The sequence below is a fragment of the Triturus cristatus genome, chromosome 10, assembly GCF_964204655.1.
Source record: "Triturus cristatus chromosome 10, aTriCri1.1, whole genome shotgun sequence".
NCBI lineage: Eukaryota > Metazoa > Chordata > Amphibia > Caudata > Salamandridae > Triturus > Triturus cristatus.
The window spans coordinates 856,465,529-856,481,166 of NC_140593.1; the positions used below are offsets into that span (position 1 = coordinate 856,465,529).

The 15,638-nt window shown below is 47.2% G+C and overlaps 16 non-coding genes across 16 annotated transcripts; all 16 read right to left on the minus strand.

Annotated features, from left to right (window-relative positions):
* Window positions 1-139: 139 nt before the first annotated feature.
* On the minus strand, window positions 140-211 carry TRNAP-CGG (transfer RNA proline (anticodon CGG)). Its single transcript has one exon. It is a non-coding gene; the product is annotated as a tRNA-Pro (tRNA).
* A 2,299-nt stretch (window positions 212-2,510) lies between these two features.
* TRNAV-UAC (transfer RNA valine (anticodon UAC)) lies at window positions 2,511-2,583 on the minus strand. Its single transcript has one exon. It is a non-coding gene; the product is annotated as a tRNA-Val (tRNA).
* Window positions 2,584-2,968: 385 nt separating this feature from the next.
* On the minus strand, window positions 2,969-3,040 carry TRNAP-CGG (transfer RNA proline (anticodon CGG)). The gene has a single exon. It is a non-coding gene; the product is annotated as a tRNA-Pro (tRNA).
* A 1,337-nt stretch (window positions 3,041-4,377) lies between these two features.
* TRNAV-AAC (transfer RNA valine (anticodon AAC)) lies at window positions 4,378-4,450 on the minus strand. Its single transcript has one exon. It is a non-coding gene; the product is annotated as a tRNA-Val (tRNA).
* Window positions 4,451-4,836: 386 nt separating this feature from the next.
* Window positions 4,837-4,908, minus strand: TRNAP-AGG (transfer RNA proline (anticodon AGG)). The gene has a single exon. It is a non-coding gene; the product is annotated as a tRNA-Pro (tRNA).
* A 441-nt stretch (window positions 4,909-5,349) lies between these two features.
* Window positions 5,350-5,422, minus strand: TRNAV-UAC (transfer RNA valine (anticodon UAC)). Its single transcript has one exon. It is a non-coding gene; the product is annotated as a tRNA-Val (tRNA).
* Window positions 5,423-5,807: 385 nt separating this feature from the next.
* TRNAP-CGG (transfer RNA proline (anticodon CGG)) lies at window positions 5,808-5,879 on the minus strand. Its single transcript has one exon. It is a non-coding gene; the product is annotated as a tRNA-Pro (tRNA).
* A 1,338-nt stretch (window positions 5,880-7,217) lies between these two features.
* On the minus strand, window positions 7,218-7,290 carry TRNAV-AAC (transfer RNA valine (anticodon AAC)). Its single transcript has one exon. It is a non-coding gene; the product is annotated as a tRNA-Val (tRNA).
* Window positions 7,291-7,675: 385 nt separating this feature from the next.
* TRNAP-AGG (transfer RNA proline (anticodon AGG)) lies at window positions 7,676-7,747 on the minus strand. The gene has a single exon. It is a non-coding gene; the product is annotated as a tRNA-Pro (tRNA).
* An 899-nt stretch (window positions 7,748-8,646) lies between these two features.
* On the minus strand, window positions 8,647-8,718 carry TRNAP-CGG (transfer RNA proline (anticodon CGG)). Its single transcript has one exon. It is a non-coding gene; the product is annotated as a tRNA-Pro (tRNA).
* A 1,796-nt stretch (window positions 8,719-10,514) lies between these two features.
* TRNAP-AGG (transfer RNA proline (anticodon AGG)) lies at window positions 10,515-10,586 on the minus strand. Its single transcript has one exon. It is a non-coding gene; the product is annotated as a tRNA-Pro (tRNA).
* A 441-nt stretch (window positions 10,587-11,027) lies between these two features.
* On the minus strand, window positions 11,028-11,100 carry TRNAV-UAC (transfer RNA valine (anticodon UAC)). The gene has a single exon. It is a non-coding gene; the product is annotated as a tRNA-Val (tRNA).
* A 385-nt stretch (window positions 11,101-11,485) lies between these two features.
* Window positions 11,486-11,557, minus strand: TRNAP-CGG (transfer RNA proline (anticodon CGG)). Its single transcript has one exon. It is a non-coding gene; the product is annotated as a tRNA-Pro (tRNA).
* A 1,796-nt stretch (window positions 11,558-13,353) lies between these two features.
* TRNAP-AGG (transfer RNA proline (anticodon AGG)) lies at window positions 13,354-13,425 on the minus strand. Its single transcript has one exon. It is a non-coding gene; the product is annotated as a tRNA-Pro (tRNA).
* A 441-nt stretch (window positions 13,426-13,866) lies between these two features.
* On the minus strand, window positions 13,867-13,939 carry TRNAV-UAC (transfer RNA valine (anticodon UAC)). Its single transcript has one exon. It is a non-coding gene; the product is annotated as a tRNA-Val (tRNA).
* A 385-nt stretch (window positions 13,940-14,324) lies between these two features.
* Window positions 14,325-14,396, minus strand: TRNAP-CGG (transfer RNA proline (anticodon CGG)). The gene has a single exon. It is a non-coding gene; the product is annotated as a tRNA-Pro (tRNA).
* Between the last annotated feature and the right edge of the window lie 1,242 nt (window positions 14,397-15,638).

Below are 15,638 nucleotides of genomic sequence, written 5' to 3' on the forward strand. Positions count from 1 at the left end.
CGGCACTGAAATTCTATACGCCAAAAGTGGGAAATAGCGTAGAGGGAAAGGAACTTTCTCACCATACACGGCGTCTTATAGCATTGAAAAGAAGAAATGGCCCTATATAATAAGCAGCCTAAAAATAATTCCACAGCATGGGCTCGTCCGGGATTTGAACCCGGGACCTCTCGCACCCGAAGCGAGAATCATACCCCTAGACCAACGAGCCTGATTCGCCAGTCGGCATTTTAACCAATTTCTGATGCGTCTTTCAGAAACAAAGCAGGGCTATTTGGCTGCTCTCTCTCTATGTGAACCACAAAAAGTCATGTTTTCTCTCAAGGTGTTGTTTTTTTCACTCTTGCAAGGAAGGGATCAGTCGATATCCTAGCTGCCAGAGAACAGAAAAAAGGTGCTGATGAGAACTGCAGGCACTTTCTGGCACTTGTACTCCTCTGCAAGTCCTGGACACTTGCCCCATAGACTTCCACCACAGATGCAAGGGAGGGCCTGCCAATTCTTGCTCCTAAGACAGAGGCATTTGATTCTTGTATTCAAACACGCTCACTCAGCGCTCGATCAGGCGAGATTTATATGAGTGGCTCGCAGGACTGAAACACTAACCTGGGAGCCCCAGGGTGGCTGAATTCCCAGGATGGCCATTTTTGGGCAAGTCACCTCCTTTCCTCCTGCCTCAATCTAGAATTGGCTGCAAATCACAAGATAGAGTTCAGTGTCCGTGTGTACTGCCTACTCCCAGATACCTCTCTGTCTTCCTTATGTAAATTAAAATTCGCAAGGGGGGACCAATGACAATCTGCTCCTCCCACATAACCAGGAAGCCCTGTTGAACATGTCTGCCTGTGTTGTTGCAGGGACAGTGCCTTCTCCGCCCAAAAGGTGGCAGGAGAGCCTCACAACAAAGATGGGATCAACTGCTTAATGAGAAACCAGCACGGCAGTTTGTGTGATGGAGTGCAAATTTAACGGAAGGTGTGCCTGAGGTGTCCCTTCCAGGAATACATGGAATTGTGATTGAGGGCCCAGCCTGATCGTTGGTGGATTTCTCGTCATATGTTACAGGTCCGTGCAAAGATTGTGGTGTGTGGGGAATGCACTGCAAAAAACAGGACGATTTAAGGGTGTAAAAGAAACCTGTCAGAAGTGGGATTTGAACCCACGCCTCCATGAGGAGACCAGAAGTCTCAATTGCACTGAAGATCAAGCTCTCTTGAGTCTGGCGCCTTAGACCACTCGGCCATCCTGACAGCCCTGGGTGTGTACAGATCTGACTCTTCTGACTGCACCTGCCAATGTTTGCACTTACAACGTTCACAGCAATGTCACAAGTGTAAAGACCCCACAATACAACATGGCATGACAAAAAAAAAGCTAGGCACAAGAGCGACCACTGATGGATGCGGATTACTTTGTTTCGTCTTGCAAAAGTAAAGGAAGTTTCCCATGGCTCTCTGGGTTCAAGGACCGCCTCTTCTTAAGCTTGCATTGAGATAATAAGGTTTTAGAGGGTGCACATAAAAGCAGCTCATGCACAGTGTTTCTGCCCGGTCTCGAAACGGGGACCTTTCGCGTGTTAGGCGAACGTGATGACCACTACACTACAGAAACTCACTTGCTGTGTTTTACTGTTAGAGCAAGGTTCCTCTCAAGGGTTCTCTCTACTTCTATTCTGCTGTATCAGCAGCCACTCAGAAAGCGAGGAACAAGTGTGAAAACTGCAGAGATATCAGCCAACATACTTGCAATTAGACGTATTAAAAATTGACTTATGCAGGCATCGACAGACAAATATCTGATGCCTAAATGCCAGCAAGTACAGCTTGGGAAAGCATCACCTGGGACACACACAGACTAAGCATGAAGGCAGAAAAAGCACGGTGATCCATGTTTCTTATGAGGTTCAAAATGTTTTGTGCAACAATGCGGCGAGTGTAATGAGAAATAGTCAGGCATTGTGAGTTTTGAGTAGGATTCGTATGTTTACCTCTGAAAAAGGGCTCGTCCGGGATTTGAACCCGGGACCTCTCGCACCCAAAGCGAGAATCATACCCCTAGACCAACGAGCCGAGGCACACAAGAGTCGCCTTTCGCACCGGCTCCGGGGATTATTGGCAGCAAGTTAGTGAATGCTTCACCCAAAGCAAGCAACTGCACATGCTGCTCTCTTCTGCAATATGGTTGCTGTCTTTTCCATGGCCGACATCGAACAAGAAATGAAAATGCCTCTATCCTTCAGACATTTTGTTTGTTCTAGGTGTATGCTCTCGGTGAGGTCAATAAAACCATTTCTGCTCTCATGCCTTGCTTTCATGAAGGAGGCCCAACCTTCAGTACACAAGGACGTGCAAACGAATAGCGCAAACTATCGTCACTTCTCTTTTTGAGCTGTCACTGATACCCCTGGAGCACAATACGTCACGCTGGTGAGGGATAGACAGCTTCCATTATCTCAGCTTTCCTATAAATGGAGAGAGTAAATGCAAACTGTGTGAAAAACAGAAAGTTGCTGTTTCTGCCCGGTCTCGAACCAGGGACCTTTCGCGTGTAAAGCGAACGTGATAACCACTACACTACAGAAACAGACACGCTTGCAGGAATCTTCTTGGCATGTAGTGGGCTGGAATGCACAGACCAAGGGCCAATGTCCATGAAACTCAAAGTTGGACCCTCCTTACCCGATCTCTTTCTTTGGAAGAAAGGAACGAGGACCCCTTTTATTCCAAAAGGCGATTTTAAAACCATACCTGAAACCACACTAGAAAAACACTTTGCATTTAATTTTCCTACACTGATGGTCCACCCCAGAAAAGCAGTTGCAAAGAAGTCCGGCACTGAAATTCTATACGCCAAAAGTGGGAAATAGCGTAGAGGGAAAGGAACTTTCTCACCATACACGGCGTCTTATAGCATTGAAAAGAAGAAATGGCCCTATATAATAAGCAGCCTAAAAATAATTCCACAGCATGGGCTCGTCCGGGATTTGAACCCGGGACCTCTCGCACCCGAAGCGAGAATCATACCCCTAGACCAACGAGCCTGATTCCCCAGTCGGCATTTTAAGCAATTTCTGATGCGTCTTTCAGAAACAAAGCAGGGCTATTTGGCTGCTCTCTCTCTATGTGAACCACAAAAAGTCATGTTTTCTCTCAAGGTGTTGTTTTTTTCACTCTTGCAAGGAAGGGATCAGTCGATATCCTAGCTGCCAGAGAGCAGAAAAAAGGCGCTGATGAGAACTGCAGGCACTTTCTGGCACTTGTACTCCTCTGCAAGTCCTGGACACTTGCCCCATAGACTTCCACCCCAGATGCAAGGGAGGGCCTGCCAATTCTTGCTCCTAAGACAGAGGCATTTGATTCTTGTATTCAAACACGCTCACTCAGCGCTCGATCAGGCTCGATCAGGCGAGATTTATATGAGTGGCTCGCAGGACTGAAACACTAACCTGGGAGCCCCAGGGTGGCTGAATTCCCAGGATGGCCATTTTTGGGCAAGTCACCTCCTTTCCTCCTGCCTCAATCTAGAATTGGCTGCAAATCACAAGATAGAGTTCAGTGTCCGTGTGTACTGCCTACTCCCAGATACCTCTCTGTCTTCCTTATGTAAATTAAAATTCGCAAGGGGGGACCAATGACAATCTGCTCCTCCCACATAACCAGGAAGCCCTGTTGAACATGTCTGCCTGTGTTGTTGCAGGGACAGTGCCTTCTCTGCCCAAAAGGTGGCAGGAGAGCCTCACAACAAAGATGGGATCAACTGCTTAATGAGAAACCAGCACGGCAGTTTGTGTGATGGAGTGCAAATTTAACGGAAGGTGTGCCTGAGGTGTCCCTTCCAGGAATACATGGAATTGTGATTGAGGGCCCAGCCTGATCGTTGGTGGATTTCTCGTCATATGTTACAGGTCCGTGCAAAGATTGTGGTGTGTGGGGAATGCACTGCAAAAAACAGGACGATTTAAGGGTGTAAAAGAAACCTGTCAGAAGTGGGATTTGAACCCACGCCTCCATGAGGAGACCAGAAGTCTCAGTTGCACTGAAGATCAAGCTCTCTTGAGTCTGGCGCCTTAGACCACTCGGCCATCCTGACAGCCCTGGGTGTGCACAGATCTGACTCTTCTGACTGCACCTGCCAATGTTTGCACTTACAACGTTCACAGCAATGTCACAAGTGTAAAGACCCCACAATACAACATGGCATGACAAAAAAAAAGCTAGGCACAAGAGCGACCACTGATGGATGCGGATTACTTTGTTTCGTCTTGCAAAAGTAAAGGAAGTTTCCCATGGCTCGCTGGGTTCAAGGACCGCCTCTTCTTAAGCTTGCATTGAGATAATAAGGTTTTAGAGGGTGCACATAAAAGCAGCTCATGCACAGTGTTTCTGCCCGGTCTCGAACCGGGGACCTTTCGCGTGTTAGGCGAACGTGATGACCACTACACTACAGAAACTCACTTGCTGTGTTTTACTGTTAGAGCAAGGTTCCTCTCAAGGGTTCTCTCTACTTCTATTCTGCTGTATCAGCAGCCACTCAGAAAGCGAGGAGCAAGTGTGAAAACTGCAGAGATATCAGCCAACATACTTGCAATTAGACGTATTAAAAATTGACTTATGCAGGCATCGACAGACAAATATCTGATGCCTAAATGCCAGCAAGTACAGCTTGGGAAAGCATCACCTGGGACACACAGAGACTAAGCATGAAGGCAGAAAAAGCATGGTGATCCATGTTTCTTATGAGGTTCAAAATATTTTGTGCAACAATGCGGCGAGTGTAATGAGAAATAGTCAGGCATTGTGAGTTTTGAGTAGGATTCGTATGTTTACCTCTGAAAAAGGGCTCGTCCGGGATTTGAACCCGGGACCTCTCGCACCCTAAGCGAGAATCATACCCCTAGACCAACGAGCCGAGGCACACAAGAGATGCCTTTCGCACCGGCTCCGGGGATTATTGGCACCGAGTTAGTGAATGCTTCACCCAAAGCAAGCAACTGCACATGCTGCTCTCTTCTGCAATATGGTTGCTGTCTTTTCCATGGCCGTCATCGAACAAGAAATGAAAATGCCTCTATCCTTCAGACATTTTGTTTGTTCTAGGTGTATGCTCTCGGTGAGGTCAATAAAACTATTTCTGCTCTCATGCCTTGCTTTCATGAAGTAGGCCCAACCTTCAGTACACAAGGACGTGCAAACGAATAGCGCAAACTATCGTCACTTCTCTTTTTGAGCTGTCACTGATACCCCTGGAGCACAGTACGTCACGCTGGTGAGGGATAGACAGCTTCCATTATCTCAGCTTTCCTATAAATTGAGAGAGTAAATGCAAACTGTGTGAAAAACAGAAAGCTGCTGTTTCTGCCCGGTCTCGAACCAGGGACCTTTCGCGTGTAAAGCGAACGTGATAACCACTACACTACAGAAACAGACACGCTTGCAGGAATCTTCTTGGCATGTAGTGGGCTGGAATGCACAGACCAAGGGCCAATGACCATGAAGCTCAAAGTTGGACCCTCCTTACCCGATCTCTTTCTTTGGAAGAAAGGAACGAGGACCCCTTTTATTCCAAAAGGCGATTTTAAAACCATACCTGAAACCACACTAGAAAAACACTTTGCATTTAATTTTCCTACACTGATGGTCCACCCCAGAAAAGCAGTTGCAAAGAAGTCCGGCACTGAAATTCTATACGCCAAAAGTGGGAAATAGCGTAGAGGGAAAGGAACTTTCTCACCATACACGGCGTCTTATAGCATTGAAAAGAAGAAATGGCCCTATATAATAAGCAGCCTAAAAATAATTCCACAGCATGGGCTCGTCCGGGATTTGAACCCGGGACCTCTCGCACCCGAAGCGAGAATCATACCCCTAGACCAACGAGCCTGATTCCCCAGTCGGCATTTTAAGCAATTTCTGATGCGTCTTTCAGAAACAAAGCAGGGCTATTTGGCTGCTCTCTCTCTATGTGAACCACAAAAAGTCATGTTTTCTCTCAAGGTGTTGTTTTTTTCACTCTTGCAAGGAAGGGATCAGTCGATATCCTAGCTGCCAGAGAGCAGAAAAAAGGCGCTGATGAGAACTGCAGGCACTTTCTGGCACTTGTACTCCTCTGCAAGTCCTGGACACTTGCCCCATAGACTTCCACCCCAGATGCAATTGAGGGCCTGCCAATTCTTGCTCCTAAGACAGAGGCATTTGATTCCTGGATTCAAACACGCTCACTCAGCGCTCGATCAGGCTCGATCAGGCGAGATTTATATGAGTGGCTCGCAGGACTGAAACACTAACCTGGGAGCCCCAGGGTGGCTGAATTTCCAGGATGGCCATTTTTGGGCAAGTCACCTCCTTTCCTCCTGCCTCAATCTAGAATTGGCTGCAAATCACAAGATAGAGTTCAATGTCCGTGTGTACTGCCTACTCCCAGATACCTCTCTGTCTTCCTTATGTAAATTAAAATTCGCAAGGGGGGTACCAATGACAATCTGCTCCTCCCACATAACCAGGAAGCCCTGTTGAACATGTCTGCCTGTGTTGTTGCAGGGACAGTGCCTTCTCCGCCCAAAAGGTGGCAGGAGAGCCTCACAACAAAGATGGGATCAACTGCTTAATGAGAAACCAGCACGGCAGTTTGTGTGATGGAGTGCAAATTTAACTGAAGGTGTGCCTGAGGTGTCCCTTCCAGGAATACATGGAATTGTGATTGAGGGCCCAGCCTGATCGTTGGTGGATTTCTCGTCATATGTTACAGGTCCGTGCAAAGATTGTGGTGTGTGGGGAATGCACTGCAAAAAACAGGACGATTTAAGGGTGTAAAAGAAACCTGTCAGAAGTGGGATTTGAACCCACGCCTCCATGAGGAGACCAGAAGTCTCAGTTGCACTGAAGATCAAGCTCTCTTGAGTCTGGCGCCTTAGACCACTCGGCCATCCTGACAGCCCTGGGTGGGTACAGATCTGACTCTTCTGACTGCACCTGCCAATGTTTGCACTTACAACGTTCACAGCAATGTCACAAGTGTAAAGACCCCACAATACAACATGGCATGACAAAAAAAAAGCTAGGCACAAGAGCGACCACTGATGGATGCGGATTACTTTGTTTCGTCTTGCAAAAGTAAAGGAAGTTTCCCATGGCTCTCTGGGTTCAAGGACCGCCTCTTCTTAAGCTTGCATTGAGATAATAAGGTTTTAGAGGGTGCACATAAAAGCAGCTCATGCACAGTGTTTCTGCCCGGTCTCGAACCGGGGACCTTTCGCGTGTTAGGCGAACGTGATGACCACTACACTACAGAAACTCACTTGCTGTGTTTTACTGTTAGAGCAAGGTTCCTCTCAAGGGTTCTCTCTACTTCTATTCTGCTGTATCAGCAGCCACTCAGAAAGCGAGGAACAAGTGTGAAAACTGCAGAGATATCAGCCAACATACTTGCAATTAGACGTATTAAAAATTGACTTATGCAGGCATCGACAGACAAATATCTGATGCCTAAATGCCAGCAAGTACAGCTTGGGAAAGCATCACCTGGGACACACACAGACTAAGCATGAAGGCAGAAAAAGCACGGTGATCCATGTTTCTTATGAGGTTCAAAATATTTTGTGCAACAATGCGGCGAGTGTAATGAGAAATAGTCAGGCATTGTGAGTTTTGAGTAGGATTCGTATGTTTACCTCTGAAAAGGGCTCGTCCGGGATTTGAACCCGGGACCTCTCGCACCCTAAGCGAGAATCATACCCCTAGACCAACGAGCCGAGGCACACAAGAGTCGCCTTTCGCACCGGCTCCGGGGATTATTGGCAGCGAGTTAGTGAATGCTTCACCCAAAGCAAGCAACTGCACATGCTGCTCTCTTCTGCAATATGGTTGCTGTCTTTTCCATGGACGTCATCGAACAAGAAATGAAAATGCCTCTATCCTTCAGACATTTTGTTTGTTCTATGTGTATGCTCTCGGTGAGGTCAATAAAACCATTTCTGCTCTCATGCCTTGCTTTCATGAAGGAGGCCCAACCTTCAGTACACAAGGACGTGCAAACGAATAGCGCAAACTATCGTCACTTCTCTTTTTGAGCTGTCACTGATACCCCTGGAGCACAGTACGTCACGCTGGTGAGGGATAGACAGCTTCCATTATCTCAGCTTTCCTATAAATTGAGAGAGTAAATGCAAACTGTGTGAAAAACAGAAAGTTGCTGTTTCTGCCCGGTCTCGAACCAGGGACCTTTCGCGTGTAAAGCGAACGTGATAACAACTACACTACAGAAACAGACACGCTAGCAGGAATCTTCTTGGCATGTAGTGGGCTGGAATGCACAGACCAAGGGCCAATGACCATGAAGCTCAAAGTTGGACCCTCCTTACCCGATCTCTTTCTTTGGAAGAAAGGAACGAGGACCCCTTTTATTCCAAAAGGCGATTTTAAAACCATACCTGAAACCACACTAGAAAAACACTTTGCATTTAATTTTCCTACATTGATGGTCCACCCCAGAAAAGCAGTTGCAAAGAAGTCCGGCACTGAAATTCTATACGCCAAAAGTGGGAAATAGCGTAGAGGGAAAGGAACTTTCTCACCATACACGGCGTCTTATAGCATTGAAAAGAAGAAATGGCCCTATATAATAAGCAGCCTAAAAATAATTCCACAGCATGGGCTCGTCCGGGATTTGAACCCGGGACCTCTCGCACCCGAAGCGAGAATCATACCCCTAGACCAACGAGCCTGATTCCCCAGTCGGCATTTTAAGCAATTTCTGATGCGTCTTTCAGAAACAAAGCAGGGCTATTTGGCTGCTCTCTCTCTATGTGAACCACAAAAAGTCATGTTTTCTCTCAAGGTGTTGTTTTTTTCACTCTTGCAAGGAAGGGATCAGTCGATATCCTAGCTGCCAGAGAGCAGAAAAAAGGCGCTGATGAGAACTGCAGGCACTTTCTGGCACTTGTACTCCTCTGCAAGTCCTGGACACTTGCCCCATAGACTTCCACCCCAGATTCAAGGGAGGGCCTGCCAATTCTTGCTCCTAAGACAGAGGCATTTGATTCCTGGATTCAAACACGCTCACTCAGCGCTCGATCAGGCTCGATCAGGCGAGATTTATATGAGTGGCTCGCAGGACTGAAACACTAACCTGGGAGCCCCAGGGTGGCTGAATTTCCAGGATGGCCATTTTTGGGCAAGTCACCTCCTTTCCTCCTGCCTCAATCTAGAATTGGCTGCAAATCACAAGATAGAGTTCAATGTCCGTGTGTACTGCCTACTCCCAGATACCTCTCTGTCTTCCTTATGTAAATTAAAATTCGCAAGGGGGGACCAATGACAATCTGCTCCTCCCACATAACCAGGAAGCCCTGTGGAACATGTCTGCCTGTGTTGTTGCAGGGACAGTGCCTTCTCCGCCCAAAAGGTGGCAGGAGAGCCTCACAACAAAGATGGGATCAACTGCTTAATGAGAAACCAGCACGGCAGTTTGTGTGATGGAGTGCAAATTTAACGGAAGGTGTGCCTGAGGTGTCCCTTCCAGGAATACATGGAATTGTGATTGAGGGCCCAGCCTGATCGTTGGTGGATTTCTCGTCATATGTTACAGGTCCGTGCAAACATTGTGGTGTGTGGGGAATGCACTGCAAAAAACAGGACGATTTAAGGGTGTAAAAGAAACCTGTCAGAAGTGGGATTTGAACCCACGCCTCCATGAGGAGACCAGAAGTCTCAGTTGCACTGAAGATCAAGCTCTCTTGAGTCTGGCGCCTTAGACCACTCGGCCATCCTGACAGCCCTGGGTGTGCACAGATCTGACTCTTCTGACTGCACCTGCCAATGTTTGCACTTACAACGTTCACAGCAATGTCACAAGTGTAAAGACCCCACAATACAACATTGCATGACAAAAAAAAAGCTAGGCACAAGAGCGACCACTGATGGATGCGGATTACTTTGTTTCGTCTTGCAAAAGTAAAGGAAGTTTCCCATGGCTCGCTGGGTTCAAGGACCGCCTCTTCTTAAGCTTGCATTGAGATAATAAGGTTTTAGAGGGTACACATAAAACCAGCTCATGCACAGTGTTTCTGCCCAGTCTCGAACCGGGGACCTTTCGCGTGTTAGGCTAACATGATGACCACTACACTACAGAAACTCACTTGCTCTATTTTACTGTTAGAGCAAGGTTCCTCTCAAGGGTTCTCTCTACTTCTATTCTGCTGTATCAGCAGCCACTCAGAAAGCGAGGAGCAAGTGTGAAAACTGCAGAGATATCAGCCAACATACTTGCAATTAGACGTATTAAAAATTGACTTATGCAGGCATCGACAGACAAATATCCGATGCCTAAATGCCAGCAAGTACAGCTTGGGAAAGCATCACCTGGGACACACAGAGACTAAGCATGAAGGCAGAAAAAGCATGGTGATCCATGTTTCTTATGAGGTTCAAAATATTTTGTGCAACAATGCGGCGAGTGTAATGAGAAATAGTCAGGCATTGTGAGTTTTGAGTAGGATTCGTATGTTTACCTCTGAAAAAGGGCTCGTCCGGGATTTGAACCCGGGACCTCTCGCACCCTAAGCGAGAATCATACCCCTAGACCAACGAGCCGAGGCACACAAGAGTTGCCTTTCGCACCGGCTCCGGGGATTATTGGCAGCGAGTTAGTGAATGCTTCACCCAAAGCAAGCAACTGCACATGCTGCTCTCTTCTGCAATATGGTTGCTGTCTTTTCCATGGCCGTCATCGAACAAGAAATGAAAATGCCTCTATCCTTCAGACATTTTGTTTGTTCTAGGTGTATGCTCTCGGTGAGGTCAATAAAACCATTTCTGCTCTCATGCCTTGCTTTCATGAAGTAGGCCCAACCTTCAGTACACAAGGACGTGCAAACGAATAGCGCAAACTATCGTCACTTCTCTTTTTGAGCTGTCACTGAAACCCCTGGAGCACAGTACGTCATGCTGGTGAGGGATAGACAGCTTCCATTATCTCAGCTTTCCTATAAATTGAGAGAGTAAATGCAAACTGTGTGAAAAACAGAAAGCTGCTGTTTCTGCCCGGTCTCGAACCAGGGACCTTTCGCGTGTAAAGCGAACGTGATAACCACTACACTACAGAAACAGACACGCTTGCAGGAATCTTCTTGGCATGTAGTGGGCTGGAATGCACAGACCAAGGGCCAATGACCATGAAGCTCAAAGTTGGACCCTCCTTACCCGATCTCTTTCTTTGGAAGAAAGGAACGAGGACCCCTTTTATTCCAAAAGGCGATTTTAAAACCATACCTGAAACCACACTAGAAAAACACTTTGCATTTAATTTTCCTACACTGATGGTCCACCCCAGAAAAGCAGTTGCAAAGAAGTCCGGCACTGAAATTCTATACGCCAAAAGTGGGAAATAGCGTAGAGGGAAAGGAACTTTCTCACCATACACGGCGTCTTATAGCATTGAAAAGAAGAAATGGCCCTATATAATAAGCAGCCTAAAAATAATTCCACAGCATGGGCTCGTCCGGGATTTGAACCCGGGACCTCTCGCACCCGAAGCGAGAATCATACCCCTAGACCAACGAGCCTGATTCCCCAGTCGGCATTTTAAGCAATTTCTGATGCGTCTTTCAGAAACAAAGCAGGGCTATTTGGCTGCTCTCTCTCTATGTGAACCACAAAAAGTCATGTTTTCTCTCAAGGTGTTGTTTTTTTCACTCTTGCAAGGAAGGGATCAGTCGATATCCTAGCTGCCAGAGAGCAGAAAAAAGGCGCTGATGAGAACTGCAGGCACTTTCTGGCACTTGTACTCCTCTGCAAGTCCTGGACACTTGCCCCATAGACTTCCACCCCAGATGCAAGGGAGGGCCTGCCAATTCTTGCTCCTAAGACAGAGGCATTTGATTCTTGGATTCAAACACGCTCACTCAGCGCTCGATCAGGCTCGATCAGGCGAGATTTATATGAGTGGCTCGCAGGACTGAAACACTAACCTGGGAGCCCCAGGGTGGCTGAATTGCCAGGATGGCCATTTTTGGGCAAGTCACCTCCTTTCCTCCTGCCTCAATCTAGAATTGGCTGCAAATCACAAGATAGAGTTCAATGTCCGTGTGTACTGCCTACTCCCAGATACCTCTCTGTCTTCCTTATGTAAATTAAAATTCGCAAGGGGGGACCAATGACAATCTGCTCCTCCCACATAACCAGGAAGCCCTGTTGAACATGTCTGCCTGTGTTGTTGCAGGGACAGTGCCTTCTCCGCCCAAAAGGTGGCAGGAGAGCCTCACAACAAAGATGGGATCAACTGCTTGATGAGAAACCAGCACGGCAGTTTGTGTGATGGAGTGCAAATTTAACGGAAGGTGTGCCTGAGGTGTCCCTTCCAGGAATACATGGAATTGTGATTGAGGGCCCAGCCTGATCGTTGGTGGATTTCTCGTCATATGTTACAGGTCCGTGCAAAGATTGTGGTGTGTGGGGAATGCACTGCAAAAAACAGGACGATTTAAGGGTGTAAAAGAAACCTGTCAGAAGTGGGATTTGAACCCACGCCTCCATGAGGAGACCAGAAGTCTCAGTTGCACTGAAGATCAAGCTCTCTTGAGTCTGGCGCCTTAGACCACTCGGCCATCCTGACAGCCCTGGGTGTGCACAGATCTGACTCTTCTGACTGCACCTGCCAATGTTTGCACTTACAACGTTCACAGCAATGTCACAAGTGTAAAGACCCCACAATACAACATGGGATGACAAAAAAAAAGCTAGGCACAAGAGCGACCACTGATGGATGCGGATTACTTTGTTTCGTCTTGCAAAAGTAAAGGAAGTTTCCCATGGCTCGCTGGGTTCAAGGACCGCCTCTTCTTAAGCTTGCATTGAGATAATAAGGTTTTAGAGGGTGCACATAAAAGACGCTCATGCACAGTGTTTCTGCCCAGTCTCGAACCGGGGACCTTTCGCGTGTTAGGCTAACGTGATGACCACTACACTACAGAAACTCACTTGCTGTGTTTTACTGTTAGAGCAAGGTTCCTCTCAAGGGTTCTCTCTACTTCTATTCTGCTGTATCAGCAGCCACTCAGAAAGCGAGGAGCAAGTGTGAAAACTGCAGAGATATCAGCCAACATACTTGCAATTAGACGTATTAAAAATTGACTTATGCAGGCATGGACAGACAAATATCTGATGCCTAAATGCCAGCAAGTACAGCTTGGGAAAGCATCACCTGGGACACACAGAGACTAAGCATGAAGGCAGAAAAAGCATGGTGATCCATGTTTCTTATGAGGTTCAAAATATTTTGTGCAACAATGCGGCGAGTGTAATGAGAAATAGTCAGGCATTGTGAGTTTTGAGTAGGATTCGTATGTTTACCTCTGAAAAAGGGCTCGTCCGGGATTTGAACCCGGGACCTCTCGCACCCTAAGCGAGAATCATACCCCTAGACCAACGAGCCGAGGCACACAAGAGATGCCTTTCGCACCGGCTCCGGGGATTATTGGCACCGAGTTAGTGAATGCTTCACCCAAAGCAAGCAACTGCACATGCTGCTCTCTTCTGCAATATGGTTGCTGTCTTTTCCATGGCCGTCATCGAACAAGAAATGAAAATGCCTCTATCCTTCAGACATTTTGTTTGTTCTAGGTGTATGCTCTCGGTGAGGTCAATAAAACCATTTCTGCTCTCATGCCTTGCTTTCATGAAGTAGGCCCAACCTTCAGTACACAAGGACGTGCAAACGAATAGCGCAAACTATCGTCACTTCTCTTTTTGAGCTGTCACTGATACCCCTGGAGCACAGTACGTCACGCTGGTGAGGGATAGACAGCTTCCATTATCTCAGCTTTCCTATAAATTGAGAGAGTAAATGCAAACTGTGTGAAAAACAGAAAGCTGCTGTTTCTGCCCGGTCTCGAACCAGGGACCTTTCGCGTGTAAAGCGAACGTGATAACCACTACACTACAGAAACAGACACGCTTGCAGGAATCTTCTTGGCATGTAGTGGGCTGGAATGCACAGACCAAGGGCCAATGACCATGAAGCTCAAAGTTGGACCCTCCTTACCCGATCTCTTTCTTTGGAAGAAAGGAACGAGGACCCCTTTTATTCCAAAAGGCGATTTTAAAACCATACCTGAAACCACACTAGAAAAACACTTTGCATTTAATTTTCCTACACTGATGGTCCACCCCAGAAAAGCAGTTGCAAAGAAGTCCGGCACTGAAATTCTATACGCCAAAAGTGGGAAATAGCGTAGAGGGAAAGGAACTTTCTCACCATACACGGCGTCTTATAGCATTGAAAAGAAGAAATGGCCCTATATAATAAGCAGCCTAAAAATAATTCCACAGCATGGGCTCGTCCGGGATTTGAACCCGGGACCTCTCGCACCCGAAGCGAGAATCATACCCCTAGACCAACGAGCCTGATTCCCCAGTCGGCATTTTAAGCAATTTCTGATGCGTCTTTCAGAAACAAAGCAGGGCTATTTGGCTGCTCTCTCTCTATGTGAACCACAAAAAGTCATGTTTTCTCTCAAGGTGTTGTTTTTTTCACTCTTGCAAGGAAGGGATCAGTCGATATCCTAGCTGCCAGAGAGCAGAAAAAAGGCGCTGATGAGAACTGCAGGCACTTTCTGGCACTTGTACTCCTCTGCAAGTCCTGGACACTTGCCCCATAGACTTCCACCCCAGATGCAAGGGAGGGCCTGCCAATTCTTGCTCCTAAGACAGAGGCATTTGATTCCTGGATTCAAACACGCTCACTCAGCGCTCGATCAGGCTCGATCAGGCGAGATTTATATGAGTGGCTCGCAGGACTGAAACACTAACCTGGGAGCCCCAGGGTGGCTGAATTTCCAGGATGGCCATTTTTGGGCAAGTCACCTCCTTTCCTCCTGCCTCAATCTAGAATTGGCTGCAAATCACAAGATAGAGTTCAATGTCCGTGTGTACTGCCTACTCCCAGATACCTCTCTGTCTTCCTTATGTAAATTAAAATTCGCAAGGGGGGTACCAATGACAATCTGCTCCTCCCACATAACCAGGAAGCCCTGTTGAACATGTCTGCCTGTGTTGTTGCAGGGACAGTGCCTTCTCCGCCCAAAAGGTGGCAGGAGAGCCTCACAACAAAGATGGGATCAACTGCTTAATGAGAAACCAGCACGGCAGTTTGTGTGATGGAGTGCAAATTTAACTGAAGGTGTGCCTGAGGTGTCCCTTCCAGGAATACATGGAATTGTGATTGAGGGCCCAGCCTGATCGTTGGTGGATTTCTCGTCATATGTTACAGGTCCGTGCAAAGATTGTGGTGTGTGGGGAATGCACTGCAAAAAACAGGACGATTTAAGGGTGTAAAAGAAACCTGTCAGAAGTGGGATTTGAACCCACGCCTCCATGAGGAGACCAGAAGTCTCAGTTGCACTGAAGATCAAGCTCTCTTGAGTCTGGCGCCTTAGACCACTCGGCCATCCTGACAGCCCTGGGTGGGTACAGATCTGACTCTTCTGACTGCACCTGCCAATGTTTGCACTTACAACGTTCACAGCAATGTCACAAGTGTAAAGACCCCACAATACAACATGGCATGACAAAAAAAAAGCTAGGCACAAGAGCGACCACTGATGGATGCGGATTACTTTGTTTCGTCTTGCAAAAGTAAAGGAAGTT